This window comes from Phacochoerus africanus, chromosome 8 (assembly GCF_016906955.1).
Source record: "Phacochoerus africanus isolate WHEZ1 chromosome 8, ROS_Pafr_v1, whole genome shotgun sequence".
NCBI classification, from domain to species: Eukaryota; Metazoa; Chordata; class Mammalia; order Artiodactyla; family Suidae; genus Phacochoerus; species Phacochoerus africanus.
Window position 1 is genome coordinate 151,427,725 of NC_062551.1, and position 19,568 is coordinate 151,447,292.

The window sequence follows — 19,568 nt, forward strand, 5'->3', positions numbered from 1 at the left end:
TCAGATTCTGTTCTATTATAGATTATTACAAAATATTGAGTATAGTTCCCTGCACTATACAGTAAATCCTTGTTGTTTATTTTATGTATAGTAGTATGTATCTGTTAATCCCAAACTCCTAATCTATGCCTCCCCCTCTCTTTCCCCTTTGGTAAACACAAGTTTCTTTTCTATGTCTGTGGGTCTATTTATATTTTGTAAATAAATTCAATTGTATCTTTTTTTTTAGATTCCACATACAAGCAATATCATATAATATTTGTCTTTCTCAGTCTGGCTCACTTCACTTAAGAATATACTTGAGAATATTCAGGCATATTCTCATAAAGGCTCTGTGCAGACAATATTAAAAAGTACCTAGCCAGTGATAATGCTTTTCTAGGCACTATGGAATTTAAGAAAATCTATCAGCTAGGAAATCTTCCAAGTTGTCTGAAATAAAATTTTACCTGTTATTTCCAGTTCCACAATTTACTAACCGTTTTGATATCACCAGACACCACTTATCAGCAAGTTTATATTCACATTTTAAAACCAGTTTTGATTTTGTGTTTGTATTATAAAACACCTCTGTGTCTTTGATTCTCTGCCCCTGTCTCTCTCTCTCAATCTCCTCCTTCCTCTTCCTCATGAGATACATGTCCTCCATGTGATAAAGCCAAATATCTGCCATGGTCTTTGGCTGTTGATAGAGATGTGGTTCTGATGTACTATGGACCCAGCTCTGTCTATATAACTTTGCTTGAGATAACTGTTAGAGGACTGGGGATTTGTATGTGGGATTTTTAAAAATTCTTAGATGCTGTTCTGGTGCTTAAATAATATTTTATACCTCAATGCTTTAGATTCTGAAAGTTTAGATTCTTTAGAAACTTGGGGTTATAATGACTCAACTTCAAAGCTTCAGAAACTGCAGCTAATGAAGAAATGATTCTACCTACCTCAGTGGCTTGAGACTGAACAGAAAAGTAAATTTAGGAAAGGAATTCTTCAGAACTTAAATATTTTGAACTGTGATTAAAAGGGTAATTTAATTTTTGGAATTCCCTTTCACTCTAAATTTAATGATTGATTCATATTGTCTGAATCAAGGGACCTTTGGTATTGCAGCCACTGCATTCATTTATATATTTTTATACTGTCACTTAGACTCATTACATAACCTCTGGTGCACTCTATTGGACTAGGTGCCTGTGTATAATTTGAGATGGGTCTCAGAATAGGGGATGTGGTTCCAGCCTGGGGTTCAATGTGGCCTTTAGTCAACAAAATTGCTGTATTATGCTGAACCATATCCATGAGCCTTCTGGTTGGAAGGTTGCTGTGTAGGCTGTATGGATTGGGAGTGGGAGCACTGTTGACATGGATGGCCATATGAATGACACCACCCAAGGACAACCACCATGGATGGCCATATGAATGACGCCACCCAAGGACAACCACCATGGCTAGCCCTCTGCTTCTGGGGATACAAGCTGAATTGCCCACCCTCCCAGGAGCAGAGGTCACTCTTGGTGGGGAACACTCTAAAAGCATTATTGCCTTGCTCAACTCCAGGCCTCTACCTTCAAGGAGGAAAATCCTCTGGGCATTGACTTGGGCATGAGTGTTACGATCAACAAGCTGAGGAAACAAAAATTCAGATGTTATGGGAAACAATATCCCTCTTCCTCTTTTTTCCTGCTTTAGCTCTTAAAAATAGGAACCTCTCCCCTCTCATAAATATTGGGAAATGGTCTGGTACCTTCTTTCTCTCCTGCCCCATTTTCCCCTCAGGTTCAATCCATTTTCTCAACTACAGTTTTATCTATAGTAAGACTGACATTTTGATCATTAAAAAGTCATGCATATTTAAAAGGATATATGTAAAACTCAAACATTTTAAACTCCATTCTGCTCAAAAAATCTCAGACACACTCCTTCTAGAACATTATCATGTGTAGAGAAGTGCTTTCATACATATAAAACCAACTTATGAGAAGTGCACCTACAATGTATGAGAATCCTTAATCCTCAAGGCCTCATCAGATATAATCTAATTAGGATGATAATAAGCTGTTCTAAAAGAAAGTTGATTTCTGAGATGAGATGTTATACAAACTAGAAATGATTTAGGACATCTGAAACAAGTTAAGGTGCTATTACCATTCCCACTCTAAAGATGAAAAAAATGAGGATCAAGGAGGTTAAGTGGCTTTGTTGAGGCTCAAGAGGCTGGTAAATGACTAGAAACCATGACTTCTAAAGCAGAAAAATTATTAGCACTATCAGATTGCTTTTCTGTCTCTGCACCTTCTCCTTGAACTCATGGAACAATCTGGGAGGCACAAAAAATATGATTCTGATGTTATATTTCATATTTGGCTAAATTTGCCTCCATGTATTTCAGCCAGGTCTAACTTGAGAGAGAGCTGGGCAATAAACTATGTTTGAAGCTATTTGCTGTTTTATGTAATTCATCAAGAATAGGGGTCTTCTGTTACAACCTTTCTAGCATATCATTAAAGGGCTGAGATATTTATGAGAAGCTGTTACTTCTTTTAAAAGAAGAGTTGCTTTTGAGAGATCACTGGGCTCACAGCATTTTAGGTACATGTCTTCTCACCAAAATGGTTTATGCTGCAGCACCTGTTGGTGGTGGAGCAGGAAACAGTTGGCAGTGAACTGCAAGTGTAAGAATTTGAAGGTAACTGGGTCTTATTACCGTATGCCTGTATAAAAATATTATTTCCCTACTGTGGATGGAGGAACAGAAGCCTTGTGTCTGCAAAGATATGAACATTTGCTTGGGAAATTTATGTTGATATATAACAGCATATGGTCTTTTTCATCATGGATTTATGTACAGGAGGCAAGCTTCATGTTCACAGTTAGAAGCATTAAAGATGGAGCCACATGAGTGACCCAGAAAGTGGCTGCCTTGGCATCTGCGATGAGACACACAATGCTTGGCACACATATACTAACACCTTCTTTCCCAAAGAGGAGAGGCCAACACTTCTGATAAAGGTGTTGATCTCTGAACTTATCAAAGGGAGCTTGGCACCACCCTCAGTTATGGACCTAGTGAGGACTACATAATCCTAGTGCATTGGAGTTGCCATGATTCAGAGGGTCCTCAAGTGCAATGCCCACTCCCCCCCCCCCCACCAAAAAAAATCATATGAAAGCTAGCAGGAGCAAAAATACAATACCAGATCTTTCCAGTGATTTTAAAATACCCTTTAGAAGGGTATTTTCTACCTTCTTTAGAAGATATAAAATGGGACTTAGAAGATCCCTTGGCAAAATAAAATTGCCAACGCTTGAGGTTAAAAAGCTTTAGGCTTTTGGTATGATTTTTACTGGTTTTCTATTATGTACTTACATTTTATCTATCTATGTATGTAGATTCACTTTATTAGTGAATTTAATATTTATTCCCATTTCGTTTTTCATATTTATGCCATTTAACCCACAAATATCTGTGGTACTGAGAGATGATCAGGTTACATTTATAGGGCACAAGTCTTGAAATTCTTCTGGTTTAGCTATTTCCAGTAGAATCTGTGAGTAACTTATGAACTCAAGACTCGGTTTCACTATCTAAGTGGTGAGGTTAATCATTGCCCTGCCTTCCTGTACAGTTGTGTTGGTTTGTTGCTTAGGGTATCATAGCAAAATACCCCCAGACTAGGCGTCTTAAACAACATAAATTTACTTTCTTGCATTTCTACAGACTGAAAGGTTCAGCAGAGTTGACATCTATTAGCCTCTCTCCTTGATTTGCAGATGACTAGATGACTGTCTTTCTCACTGCGTCCTCAAATTGTCTTTCCTCTATGCCCATGCATTCCTGGGGTTTCCTCTTGTGCCCAAATTTCCTTCTCTGATAAGGACACCAGTCAAATTGGATTAGGGCTCACCCTAGCTGACTCATTTTAAATCAATCACCTCTTTAAGGTCCTGTCTCCAAATATTGTCAAATTCTGAGATACTGGGGTTTAGGGGTTTAATCTATGAATGGGGGGATAATCCAGTGTATAATAATAACTGCATTTTTTTCCTTCAGAAACCGTATTTTAGAACTTCAAGTTTTGTGTAGAGTTTTGATTTTTTCCTTTTTCATCATTTATAAAGTATAGCGACTAGGCCACATGCTCCCTTCTAATTATTCCATTCTCTGATAGTAGGATTAAATTAGTTATATTGAGATACAAGTGAATGTGGAAAGAAGATGGTAGCTTCACCAAATTATGGGAGAAAAGGCACAAAAAAATATTGTCCCACCTAGTACGTTTCTTGAAGTCTTGTGAATCCTATTTGAGAAAGAATATAAGAGCTGTATCAGAAGTTTAGCAGTAATGATTTTAATGATAAAGCACCTGCTCTTTTCACTGATTCGCTCTGTTTGATGGCACTTTGCTAACTCTCATCTGCCTCTCATCCTTTTGTTCTATTCTTCTGGTTCTACAACTGCAGGCTTCTTTCCCTAGATCCCCATCCCATACCTCCTGTTCCCCATATCACAGCACATTCTTTGATAAGTTAAGTTGACAACTTGCTCCATCATTTGGCACTAGTGTCTGCCTGCCTCTCTCATTTTTTTTTTTTAGGCCACACCTGTGGCATATAGAAGTTCCCAAGCTAGGGGTTGAATCTAAGTGCCTGCCTACATCACAGCCGCAGCATAGCAATGCAGGATCCTTAACCCACTGAGTGAGGCCAGGAATCTAACCCACATCCTCATGGATACTAGTCATGTTCATAACCTGCTGAGCCATAAGGGGAACCACCCTGGCTCATTTTTTCTTTATGGCTAGAGTCTACTGAGCACAGCCTGGTCCCTAGTGTTGGTCTAAGTAATTATCTAATTTCTATTTACCTTCATGTATATCATGTGAAAGGCTGGCATATTGCTGACATAATACTCACCTGTAGTCCCATAGATCTTCATTTTTTTTGCCCCCCTTCAGAATATGGAATTCCCAGGCCAGAGATCAGATCTGTGTCACTGTTGTGACCTACACCTCAGCTGTAGCAACACCAGATCCTCTAACCCACTGTGCCGGGCCTGGGATGGAACATGTGTTCTGGTGCTGCAGAGATGCTACCAATCTGATTGCACCACAGTGGGACCTCCCAGATCTTCTTGACAACAACTTCTTCCCCAGAATAAGTTCCTATACTCTTACCTTGTACCTCTGTTGTAACGGCAGCTCCATGAGGACAGGAATTCCGTGATTATCTTCTTCATTGTGGTTTCCTTTTTACTTAGCCCAGTGCTTGATGTAAGTAGGTATTAATAAACCTTCAAATAACAGGGTGATAAGAGTGGTCTAGAACATCCTGGAAACTGCCACCATTTTTGCCAGTGTGGTCTTGGGTAAGTAACTCAGCCTGTATGTAATCTCTAAAACGGAGATAATAATAATGCTTCTCTCAGAGACTCGTGAGAATTCATGAGCTAATATATTTAGGCATTTAGAATAATCTCTTGTACATAGAAAACTTCAGAAAGGGTTGGCAGTTATAATTGATATTAGCAGTTAAATGACTGAATGATGGTTAGTTGGATGAAGAGATGAATGGGTGAATGCATTGTAAACTGACATTTGGCAATAAGTTGCCAAGTCAGTATCACCCATCAAGCTTGAGCCATGTTTTTCCCCCTTTAAATATACATTAGACATTTAAGATGTCTTTAAAACATGGTTCATTTTTGCTTTACTATCAGATTTGTCTTGTCAACAATGATAATATGGGCTCTGTCAGAATCAATATTCTGGCATGAATTTTTAAGAAGGAATGGGCTAAGACACAGTTTTCACACAGCATTTCTGACAGCATCTGGGAATATATTCACATCAGAAGATTCCTTTTTATCATATGTTGACTTTTCATTTTTTAACAACTATCTTTCCCTCCAGTGCTGGCACATAACAAGACACTCAATATTTGTTGGATGAGTGAATGAATGGCATAGGGCAAACAATTTGATGAATTTGTATTGTTCATCAAGTTCACTGCTAGAAAAATACTGGAAAATTGCTACTGGAAAATAACTGGAGACTAAAGAATAGATTCTTTATGGTAGGATTCTGTATCTGTTCTTGCTTTACATTATAAGGCAAACTCTCACTGTGATATAGTAGAAATGTCCCTAGGCTCTAGCTTTTCACATATGTGTAGTCATTTAGGTTCTATGAGCCTCAGGTTTCTCATCAGTAAAGTGAAGATAATTATATTCATCTTACGATAATATGTAGATTAAATTATATAGTTACAATGAAATACCTTTGTACCATGGTGGCACTATGTTTTCACTTCCTTTCCTCTGATTAGTCATCAGCCAAATGGGGACATATTTTTCAGTTTTCATTGTCACAAGGGAATGGTGATGATTAATGAGTCACTGCAGTTATAATCAACTTGGTAGGAAATTTCCTTTCCTAAGTCTCTGAAAGCATTCAGTAAAAAAAATTCAAGTTAAAAATGTCAACTTTTTGATGCAAAAGGAATGCCAACATTGGAAAGCATTGTCCAAATTATTAAAAAAACATACAAATAGTTGAAAGTTCAGTCCTCAAATAGTTAGTAGATCTATAGGCCAAAGAGTATCTGCAAATTTGTTTAAAACTGGAGGCCTCCAAATTGAAACAAATTGTTGTAAGATCATTACCACTATAGACATTTCTACCAATCATCTAAGTAAGAAGTAAAAAATGGAATTCATTGGATTTGAATTGTATTTACATTTTGACCTATTTCTTCTTTAATTTGTGTAAAAGACTTATGTAGTTATACATGTGCATCTATCAGTTTTTGATGGCTATTTTTGTATATTAGAGAACACTGGAAGGGTAGAGATATGGGTCCTAGTCCTTGGCTTATTCTAATTAACCATGTACCTTTGTCAGGTCTCAACATCCACCTGATGACCAGCATGAATCTAGAACAGACTTTCTCCCCAAAGCTGTGAGGTTTTGTATAAGAAATAGCCATCCCCACTAATATATTCCAGAAGAGGCAAAGGCTATGAGAGAAGTGGTAATTTTAATAGCAACTGGTTAGGCTCATTTGATAATAAATGACACAAGGAAGGAACCATATCAAAAACCATTAATCTGATTTTCATTGCTGAACTCATTTTTTCTTTGAATTCTGAGGCAGCATGGTGAAATGGAAAAGGCGTAAAGTAGAAATCAGAAGCATATTTCCTTGCTGGACCTAGGTTTACCATTTTTTTTTAACATGTAGCTTTATGCAAGTCATATAATTTTCTTCTGATTTTTTTTTTTTTTGGAAATGAGAATAAATTTCCAGCCCTAGCTAATTCGTGAGTCCTTTGTGATAACCCAACCTAACTGAACTTAGCAAAAACTTGTGTGGTCTTACCGAGTGCCACACACTCTTCCTTTATGTTTCTTATTCTTACATTCAACAAATTGTTCTTGAACAACTACCATTTCCAAAATGCTGGGGTTTAGCCTACTGTCTTTTTTTTTTTAATTTGTGTAGCCTATTATGGCATATTTTATTGTTATTTGCCATTAGTGCATGTTACGGAAGAGTAATTACTTCCTTAACATGGACTAATTAAGGAGATTACTCTTGCTTAACATGTGTTTTTAATGATTTTTATATTTTTCCATTATAACTTGTTTACAGCATATTGTCAATTTTTTACTGTATAGCAAGGTGACCCAGTCACACATACATATATACATTCTTTTTCCCACATTATCCTCCATCATAAATGAATAGATATAATTCCCAGTGCTATACAGCAGGATCTCATTGCTAATCCATTCCAAAGGCAATAGTCTGAATCTATTAAGCCCAAATTCCCAGTCCATCCCACTCCCTTCCCCTCCCCTTCCCCTTGGCAACCACAAGTCTGTTCTCCATGTCCATGATTTTCTTTTCTGTGGAAAGGTTCATTTGTGCCCTATATTAGATTCCAGATATGTGATATCATATGGTATTTATCTTTCTCTCTCTGACTCATGTCACTTACAATGAGAGTCTCTAGTTCCATCCATGTTGCTGTAAATGGCATTATTTTGTTCATTTTATGGCTGAATAGTATTCCACTGTGTATATATACCACATCTTCTTAATCCATTCAACTGCCAATGGATGTTTAGGTTGTTTCCATGTCTTGGCTACTGTGAATAGTGCAGCAGTGAACATATGGGTGCATATGTATTTTTCAAGGAAAGTTTTATCAGGATATATGCCTAAGGGTGAGATTGCTGGGTCATATGGTAGTTCTATATTGAGATTTCTGAGGTACTACCATACTGTTTTCCATAGTGGTTGTACCAATTTACATTCCTACCAACAGTGCAAGACGGTTACCTTTTCTCTACACACACTGCAGCATTTGGTATTTGTGGACATATTAATGATGACCATTTTGATGGGTGTGAGGTGGTATTTCATAGTAGTTTTGATTTTCATTTCTCTAATAAGCAGTGATGTTGAGAATTTTTTCATGTGCTTGTTGGCCATCTGTATATCTTCATTGGAGAAATGTCTATTCAGGTCTTTTGCCCATTTTTCAACTGGGTTGTTGCCTTTTTTGCTGTTGAGTTGTATATGTTGTTTGTATATTTTAGAGATTAAGCCCTTGTCAGTTGCATCATTTGAAATTATTTTCTCCCATTCTGTAAGTTTTCTTTTTTTTATGGTTTCCTCTGCTGTGCAAAAGCTTGTCAGTTTGATTAGGTCCTATTGGTTTATTTTGGCTTTTATTTCTGTTGCCTTGGGAGACTGACTTGACAAATCATTTGTAAGGCTGATGTCAGAGAATATTTTGCCTATGTTCTCTTCTAGGAGTTTAATGGTGTCTTGTCTTCTGTTTAACTCTAAGAAATTTTGAGTTTATTTTTGTGCATGGGATGATGGTGTGTTCCAGTTTCATTGATTTACAGGTGGCTGTCCAATTTTCCCAGCACCACTTGCTGAAAAGACTGTATTTTTCCCATTTTATGTTCTTGCCTACTTTGTCAAAGACTATTTGACCATAGGTGTCTGGGTTTATTTCTGGGTTGTCTATTCTGTCCCAGTGGTCTGTCTGTCTGTTTTGGTACCAGTACCACATTGTCTTGATGACTGTGGCTTTGTAATGATGCCTGAAATCTGGGAGAGTTATGCCTCCTGCTTGATTTTTGTTCCTCAGGATTTCTTTGGCAATTCTGGGTCTTTTGTGGTTCCATATAAATTTTTGGATTGTTTGTTCTAGTTCTGTGAAGAATGTCATGGGTAATTTGATAGGGATTGCATCGAATCTGTAGATTGCTGTGGGTAGTATGGCCATTTTTACAATATTAATTTTTCCAACCTAGGAGCATGGAATATCTTTCCATTACTTTGAATCCTCTTTAATTTCCTTGATGAATGTTTTATAGTTCTCAGCATATGTCTTTCACTTACTTGGTTAGGTTTATTCCCAGGTATTTGATTTTTGTGGGTGCAATTTTAAAGGGTATTGTGTTTTTGTATTCCTTGTCTAATATTTCATTGTTAGCATACATAAATGTGACTAATTTCTGAATGTTAATCTTATATCTTGCTACTTGACTGAGTTTGTTGGTCAGTTCAATTAGTTTCTGGGTTGAGTCCCTAGGATTTTCTATATATAATATCATGTCTTCTGCATACGGTGACAATTTTAACTCTTCTCTTCCAATTTGGATACCTTTTATTTCTTTCATTTGTATGATTGCTGTGGCTAGGACTTCCAATACCATGTTGAATAAAAGTGGTGAGTGGGCATCCTTGACTTATTCCAGATTTTAGTGGGAAGGCTTTTAGCTTTTCTCCATTGAATATTATAATTGCTGTAGGTTTGTCATAAATGGCATTGATTATGTTAAGGTATGTTCCTTCTATACACACTTTGGTAAGAATTTTTATCATGAATGTATGTTGGATTTGTCAAATGCTTTTTCTACATCTATTGAGATGATAATGTGGGTTTTGACTTTTTTCTTGTTAATGTGGTGTATGACATTGATTTGTATATGTTGAACCATCCTTGTGAACCTGGGATGAATCTCACTTGGTCGTGGTGTGTGATCTTTTCTATATGTCGTTGGATTCAGTTGGCTAAAATTTTGTTGAGAATTTTTGTGTCTATGTTTGTCAAAGATATTGGCCTATAGTTTTCCTTTTTGGTTGTATCTTTGTCTGTTTTTGGTAATAGGGTGATGGTGGCATCATAGAATGTCTTTGGGAATGTTCCTTCTTAAACCTTTTGGAAAAGTTTAAGGAGGATGGATGTAATTTCCTCTTTGTATGTTTGGTAGAATTCACCTGTGAAGCCATCTGGTCCTGGGCTTTTTATTTGCAGGGAGTTTTTTTTTTTAATCACATATTCAATTTCATTTCTAGTGATCGGTCTGTTCAGTTGATCTATTTCTTCTTGATTCAGTTTTAGCAGGCTGTAAGTCATTAGAAAGTTGTCCATTTCTTCTACGTTGTCAAATTTGTTGGCATACAATTGTTCATTGTATTCTCTTATGGTTTTTTTTTTTTTTTGTATTTCTTCAGTATCCATTGTGATTTTTCCTTTTTCATTTCTTCTTTATTTGGGTTTTTTATCTCTTCTTGGGGAGCCTTTCCAAAGTTTCATCAATTTTGTATAATCTTTCAAAGAACCTTCTGTTGGTTTTATTGAGTTTTTCTTTTGTTTTTTAAATCTCTATTTTATTGATTTCCCCTCTGATCTTTATGATTTCATCCCTCTGCTGACTTTAGGCTTTGTTATTCTTCTTTTTCTAATTCATTTAGGTGGTGGGTTAAGTTGTCAATTTGAGATTTTTCTTCTTTTTTGAGGAAGGCCTGTATTGCTATGAATTTCCCTCTGAGCACTGCTTTTGTGGCATCCCATAGTTTTTGAGTGATTGTGTCTTCATTATCATTTTTCTCAAGGTTTTTTTAAATTACCTTCTTGATTTCCTCATTGACCCATTGGTTTTTAGTAGCATGTTGTTTGGTCTCCATGTAGGAATTTTTTTCTCATTTCTTTTCCTGTGGTTGATTTTTAGTTTCATGCCATTGTGGTTAGAGAAGATATGTGAAATAATTTCTATACTCTTAAATTTGTTGAGGTTAGCTTTGTGCCTGAATATGTGGACAGTCCTTGAGAATGTTCCATGTGCACTTGAGAAGAATGTATATTCTTTTTTTTTTTTTTTTTGGCTGTAATGTCCTGAAAATGTCATTTAAGTCTAACTTTTCTATTGTGTCCTTTAGGATCTCTGTTGCCTTATTGATTTTTGTCTAGAGGATCTGTCCATTTATGAGTAGAGTGTTAAAGTCTCCTACTATGATTGTATTCCCATCAATTTCTCTTTTTATGTATGTTAGTATTTGATGTATGTATATGGGTGCTCCTATATTAGGGGAATATTCATTGATGATTGTAATATCCTCTTCTTGAATGGATCCTTTTACCATTAAATAGTGTCCTTCTTTGTCTTTATGGCCTTCATTTTAAAGTCTATTTTGTCTGATATGAGTATTGCAACTCCTGCTTTTCTGTCTTGTCCATTGGCATGAAATATCTTTTCCCATCCCCTCACTTTCAATCCTATATGTGTCCTTTGCCCTAAGATGAGTCTCTTGTAGACACCAAATTGTAGGTTTTTGCTTTTTTATGCAATCTGCCACTCTGTGTCTTTTGATTGAAATGTTCAGTCCATTGACATTTATGGTAATTATTGATAAACATGTATTTATTGCCCTTTTCAACCTTGTTGTCCAGTTGATTCTATGTTTCTCCTTTCTTCCTTTCTTTTTTTGGTTGGATTATTTCCACTTATTTTATGTTTGTGTACTTTTCTTTTTGGTTCTTCTGAATGTAATGTTGGTTTCATTTTGGGTTGCCCTGTTTTTTAAGTATGTTAACCCCTTCCTATACTTGCTTGCTTTAGCCTGATAGTCATATAGGCTCAAACACATTATTAAAAAAAAAGACTCTATATTTTCTTACTTTCCTTCCTCACATTCTATTATTTTGAAGTCCTTTTTAACATCTTCATGTTTGTCCTTTTGGTGTTCTTTTTATTTATCATCACTTTTACAGTATTTTTTTTTTTCACTTTTAGCTCTGTGCCCTATGGTAGCAGACCACACCTCCCTCTGGCCTCTGAGATGACCACCACGGTCTGTCCCTGACACCTGTAGATCATGCAAGAGGAACCACATCGCACTTAGCCCCCCGATACCCTTAGCCCACACAAGAGGTACCCAGCCATCCGTAGCCTGCACAAGAAGTGCCCAGTGTCCTGTAGCCCAAGCAAGTGGCTCCTCACCACCTGTAGCTTGTGCCAGATGTGTCCCACCCTCTGAGAACCTACACATTCACAGGGAGATTCCTATGATGGTCCACCTCCTGCTCTCGCCCTCCCCAACAATGGCACCTTGCTTGTCTTGTGGGCCCAGACCTCCTCCTGGGTTTCCTCTGCTGTGGTGTTCTACTCCCCAGCCCATAGCACACCACTCCTGCTCCCATGGCACACTGCTCCTTATCCCCTTGAGCTATCCCCACACAGCAACCCTAGTCCTCTCCCTGGAACTGACCTCCAGAGCCTGAGTCTCAGCCCCCTCCCAAGCGTCTCAGGCTGTGGTGTCCAGGGTGGTGGTGCATATGATCTGTGTGGCTCTCATTCTACTTTGCCCTCCTTAGTCCAGTTGCTGTGCTTTTCTCTGCAACTTTGAGGTCCCTCCATTGCTGATCTCCCCATTGATTATGTGACTTCCCAGGATATGGGTTCCTTTCCTCTTTCACAGCTCCCTCTCAGGAGTTCTAGTCCTGTCCTGATTCCATTTCTCTCTTTCTTTTTCTTTTTTTCTTTTGTGCTACGAGTTATGTCAAGAGTTTCTTGCTCTTTCTGAAGGTTTAAATTCTTATGCCAGTATTCAGTAGATGTTCTGTGTGAATCATTTTACATGGAGATTTTTTTTTGTCTTTTGTCTTTCGAAGGCCACACCTGTGGCATATGGAGGTTCCCAGGCTAGGGGTCTAATTGGAGCTGTTGCTGCTGGCCTATGCCACAGCCACAGCAATGTCAGACCCAAGCTGCATCTGCAACCTACACCACAGCTCACAGCAATGCCAGATCCTTAACCTACTGAGTGAGGCCAGGGAATGAACCCACAACCTCATGGTTTGTAGTCGGATTCATTTCCACTGTGCCATGATGGAAATTCCTAGATGTGTTTTTTTGATGTGTTTGTGGGAGAAGGTGAACAAGACCTCTTATTCCTCCACCACCTTGATCCTTCCTCCCAGCCTACTGTCTTAGAAGCTGAATTCTCGTGGGACATGATGCATGAAATCTACTGAGGTGTTCAATACAATGCTAGAAAAATAACCGTATTACTATAGGAAAACAGATGGTTAACTCTATTTGAAGTAATGGCCAGGTCACCAAAGGTCTCAGAGAAGGATTTGACACATAAGTTCAGTCTTGAAGCACAAACAAGTTTTCTCTAGGTGAAGAAGAGATTAGCACTACGGGGAGTAGGCACAGAAATATTTGGCCAAATATGAAACTGTGATAGATGATTGCTATTATTTGTAACACCCTTATAGTGTGCTGCTGAAGATATTGAAAATGACAGTGATTTTAAACCTATCTTAATTAATCAACTTATCAGGAATACAAAGGAGAAAAACCAGCTCTTGTGGCCATTCTTTTTCTTTTCTGTTTAGCATTCCATGTGTGATCACTATTTTGGAAATGGTTACACGAATTGCTTCACCATTGCTTCCTTAACATCTATGAGGTACCTACTACATGCATAGGCTATATGCATAGGCTTTGTGCCAATCACTTGGTGTACATCTTTTTACTTCATGATAAGTAATGACCAAGTGATAGAGATATTATTATAATTACATAAATAAAATTGGATCTCAAGTGTGGATTGACTTGACTTGTCTGGTGACACAGAATTTGGCAGTGGTGGGATTCTAAAACTGATGTGTCTGTGTCCAGTGCTAATTCCATAAAAGATTAGATATATGGGATTATGGCCCAAAATATTGAGACTGTTTGTTATACATATTTCCAGCAGAGCCTGGTGTATATTAGATATTTCTTTGGGACCTATATGATATATAGTGGCCCCATAATTCTCTCAGAATAATCCCATTTACAGAAGTTAGAGCCCATGGTCAAACCTGAATTGTATGATCCTATCCCTCTGACCAAAGCTGGCAGTTCTAGGAATGGATTACTGATATAAACCAGACCAGTAGTAGTTTTTATTCCTTTGAATGTCCTTCATGCTGTTTGAAGTAGATAAGGTAAAGAGCCTCTGGTAGGCAGAGCCACCATATATGATGCCTATAATTGCCAGAGGCCATTTACTTAACCTGGAGATGAAGCTATTGTTTGCCTTTCTTGTTTTTTTTTTTTTTGCTATTTCTTTGGGCCGCTCCCGCGGCATATGGAGGTTCCCAGGCTAGGGGTCGAATCGGAGCTGTAGCCACTGGCCTATGCCAGAGCCACAGCAACGCGGGATCCGAGCCATGTCTGCAACCCACACCACAGCTCACAGCAACGCCGGATCGTTAACCCACTGAGCAAGGGCAGGGATCGAACCCGCAACTTCATGGTTCCTAGTCGGATTTGTTAACCACTGCGCCACGAAGGGAACTCCACTTGTTTGTTTTTTAATAACAGCTTTGAGGTATAATCAGCATACCATAAATTTCACCATTTTTGTCTTTTTAAAAAAAGTTTTATTGAAGTATAGTTAATTTACAAGGTTGTGATAATTTCTTCTGTACCACAAAATGACTCAGTAATAAACATATCCATTCTCTATCAGATTCTTTTACCACATAGATTATCACAGAATACTGGATAGAGTTCTCTATACTATGTAGCAGGTCCCCATTGGCCAATCATTCCATATACCACAGTGTGCACATGCCAATCTCAAATTCCCAGTTTATGCCTCCCACCCCTCCATCTATCCACTTTGGTAACCATAAGATTTTAAAAGTCTGTGAGTCTGTTTCTGTTTTGTAAATAAGTTAATTTGTATCCTTTTTTTTAAGATTCAACATATAGCTGATATATGATGTTTTTCTTTCACATTCTAACTTCACTTAGTATGATAGTTTCTAGGTCCATCCATGTTGCTACAAATGGTATCATTTCATTATTTTTGTGGCTGATTAATATTCCATTGTATGTATGTACCACATCTTTATCCATTCCTCTGTTGATGGACATTTAGGTTGCTCCCATGACTTGGCTAATAGAAATAGTCCTACTATAAACTTTGGGGTTCATATATCTTTTCAAATTATGGTTTTCTCTGAATAGATACCAGGAGTGGGATTGCTGGATTGTATGGTAGTTCTATTGCCAGTTTTTTGAGGAACTTCCATACTGTTTTCCATAGTGGTTGCACCAATGTACATTCCTACCAATTGTATAAGAGGAATGCCTTTTCTACATACCCCCTCCATTATTTATTATTTGTAGACTTTTTGATGACGGCCAGTCTAGCTGGTGTGAGGTAGTACATTATAGTAATTTTGATTTGCATTTCTCTAATAATTAGTAATTTTGAGCATCTTTTCATGTGTTTTTTGGCCATCCATATGTCTTCTTTGGAGAAATGTCTATTTAGATCTTCTGCCCATTTTGTGATTTGGCTGTCTTTTTTTTTTATATATTGAGCCGCAGGAGGTGTTTATATATTTTGGAGATAAATCCCTTGTCAGTTGCTTCATTTGCAAAAATTTCCCCCCATTTTGTGGGTTGTATTTTGTTTTATGGTTTCCTTTTCTATGCAAAAACTTTCGATTATGTCCCAGTTGTTTATTTTTGTTGTCATTACTCTAGGAGGTGGATCTGAGAAGATATTGCTGTGGTGTATGTCAGAGAGTGTTTGGCCTGTGTTTTCCTCTAAGAGTCTTATAGTATCTGGTCTTATATTTAGGTCTTTAATCCATTTTGAGTTTATTTTTGTGTATGGTATTAGGAAGAGTTCTAGTTTCATTCTTTTACATGTGGATGTCCAGTTTTCCCAGTACCACTTATTGAAGGGGCTGTCTTTTCTCCATTGTATATTCTTGCCTCCTTTGGAGCTTTGTCTCTGTGTGTGATTATAGGCAGCTATGTGCCTAGGGTGACTTTAGGCAGTCTGTTTGCTGATGGGTGGGGCTGTGTTCCCACCCTATTTATTGTTTGGCCTGGTGCTTCTTAGGCCTGATGTGTGGTGCCATAATTTTCCAAAATGGCAACCTCTAGGGGAGCTCATTCTGATGAAAATTCCTGGGACATCTGCGTTAATGTTCTGCCTCCACAACAAGCCGCAGCCACCCCTTGCTTTCCCAGGATACTCTCTTTAAGACGTGCAGGTAGGTCTGACCCAGATTCTTATGGAGGCCCTGCTTTGCCCTGGGAACCAGTGTGCATGGGATCCTGTGTGCACTGCCAAGAGTGGAGTCTCTGTTTCCCCCAGTACTGTGGAGCTTCTGCACACATGCCTTACTGGCCTTCAATGCCAAATGCTCTGGGGTCGCCTCTTCACAATGCCAGACCATCAATCTGGGTAATGTGATGTAGAGCTCAGAACACTCACTCCTGTGGAAGAGCATCTGTGATGTAATTATTTTACAGTCTTAGGGTCACCCACACAGTGGGTATGGAATTTCCTATATCATGCAAGTGCCCCTCCTATTGTCTCAATGTGGCTTCTTCTTTGTCTTTGGGTGTGGGATATCATTTCTGGTAATTTCCAGTCTATTTTATTGATGGTTGTTCATCAGTTAATTGTAATTTTGTTGTTTTCATGGAAGAAGGTGAGCTTAACTTCTTCTACATTGCCATCTTGTCCCCAGGTTGTTCATTAGAATTTAAAAGCCAAATTTCACCATTTTAAAGATTACAATTCAGTGATTTTTTAGTACAAGGTTATACACATATTATCACAGATTCTAGAATAATTTTATCATCCCAAAATAAGATTTTTATTTATTAGCAGTTCCTTCCAATCCCCCGCCCCCTATAAATCATTCCTCTTTATCTCTGTGATTTTTTCCTATTCTAGACATTTTATGTAAGTGGAATCATATAAGGAAGCCATTCTTTAGCAGAAGCGACTAAAGCTGACACAAAAAAAGAGAGAGAAAGGGAGGGAGAAAGAGCAGATTAACTCATTTAACTTATTTTATCTATAAGTCATTTAAATATTCTTCCTAGACTCTCACCCACTAGTCAGGAGGGAAAAAATATCCAGTAATTTTAAAGATTCATCAAATATAATGATATAAAACTTTGATTCAGCAAAAGCTCAGGTTATTTTGAAGGAATTGGCAAATCCTTGGTAGTATGAATCCTTCTTTGATTTAGCAGACAGAGGCCATGCTTTGGAATCAGAGTATACTAGATTTAAATCCATGATCTATCATCAACCAGCTACATCACCTTGGGCTAGTCATTTCCTTCCTTGAATTCTCAAATTTCTTTTTCTGATAAGTCAGGATAATAATTTACAGAGCTTTTGGAAAGATTAAGTGAGATTACATATGAGAAGAATATAATCCTCTTCCTGGAATAGGTGATATGTTCCACCCCAGGCATATGAGTAATGGCACAATCTACCAGAAAAGAGTAATTTCCCTTCTATAGTGTGGAGATATTTCTGGGAGGAAGCTTCCCTACCAGTGACTAAATTTTTCAACTTCACTTGTGTGAACTGGTGGTGAGCTACATCTCTCTAGTGGTGTGTAAGTGCAAGGGATGTGTATTGCTCTGGGCCAAGGTCTTTTTTTCTTTCCTTTTTTTTTCCTCTTATTATTTTATATTATTTTATCTTTATTTTTTATCACTTTATTATTATGTATTATTAACCCGCTGACTTTTCAAAGTATGTATGATGATTGTGTTCACCTTTAGGTCTTTGTTGCTTATCAGATATATATCACATAATTAAAATTTTTTATCTCTTTCTTACTAAACTTGGGAAAGTCTATTTCCACATAAATTTCTAAGCACCACAACTGATATTATTTTTAAGAGTACAGAGACTAAAAGAGCTTGGAAAAGATGGCAGAATAGCAAGAACTTGAAGCTTACCCTCTCTCATAGGCACACCAAAATTACAAATATTTGTAGAAAAACTGTTGATGAGAAAGACTAATATAGCAGAAGAGATCTTCTACAACTAAATAATATAAAGGAACCACAGCAGGACAGATAGGAGGGATAAAGTCATGGTAGAGTCAAGACCCATACCACTGGTTGGGCAACCTGTAAGCAGAAGGATAATTACAATTGCATAAGTGCTCCGTAATGAGCAGTAGGTTTGAACCCCACATCAGGCTCTTCAATCCAGGGTCTTCACACCAGGGACATGAGCTCCCAGAGTGTTTGGCTTTGAAAGCTAGTAAGGCTTACTTTTAGAAGGTTCAGTGGAAAATAGAGACTCTACTTTTAAAGGTCACAAAGATAACACACTAAGGGACCCAGGGAATGAGTGGCAATTTTAAAGGGGCCTGGTCAGACCCAATTACTGGTCCAATTGGACCTCTAGCCTGGCAACCTCCATATGCCATGGGTACAACTCTAAAAAGACAAAAAAAGTTTCCTGGAGAGGCAAGAGATAACTGCAGTTCACCCAGGGTACATAGACATGGCAGCAGTCATTTGTGGGAACTCATTCTACCACGTGGACAATGATATTGATGAGTGCCATTTTTGGATTCATCCTTCTAGCTTTATGGTACCAGGCTACAGGTATCCCCACTAATCAGCTTGTAGGCATCAGTATTGGGACACCTCATGTCAAGACCCTGGATCCACAACCACCCAACAAAGAATCCATATCTGCCCACCAGCGAGCCAGCACTAGCCCCTTAACTCCCAGGTCTCCATAGCCAGTTGCCTTATGACATGGCCCTGCCAACCAGTGACTGACAATCTCTGCCAAGGCAGAGCCTTGCATACAATTAGATCAGAGGTCAGCCACACATACAAGATTGCCCACAGTAGTCAAGCTGCCACAATAGAAGGACCCATGCCACCCATATAGGGGGCACTCTTAGAACAGATAATTCTGATAACTACAGGGGAGTGCAATGCTGGGACACATAGGATGTTTCTCCAAGGTCAGAAAATGTAACCAACCTACCAGATAAATAGAAATAAAAATGGCACATTAGGCAAATGAGGTGACAGAGGAACACATTTCAAACAAAGGAACAAGATAAAACTCCAAGAGAAAAACTAAGTGAAGGGGAGATAGGCAATCTACCTGATAAAGAGTTTAAGTTATGGTCATAAAAATGATCAAAGAGCTCAGGAGAAAAATGGATAAACATGGTGAGAAGTTACGAGTTTTAACAAAGAGATAGAAAAAAAGAACAACTAAATTGAAATCAAGAATACAATAACTGGAATTCCCATTGCGGCATAGCAGAAACAAATCTAACTAGGGACCATGAGGTTGTGGGTTTGATCCTTGGCCTCCCTCAGTGGGTTAAGGATCCAGCATTGCCATGAGCTTTGGTGTATGTCGCAGATGCGGCTCAGATCTGGCATTGCTGT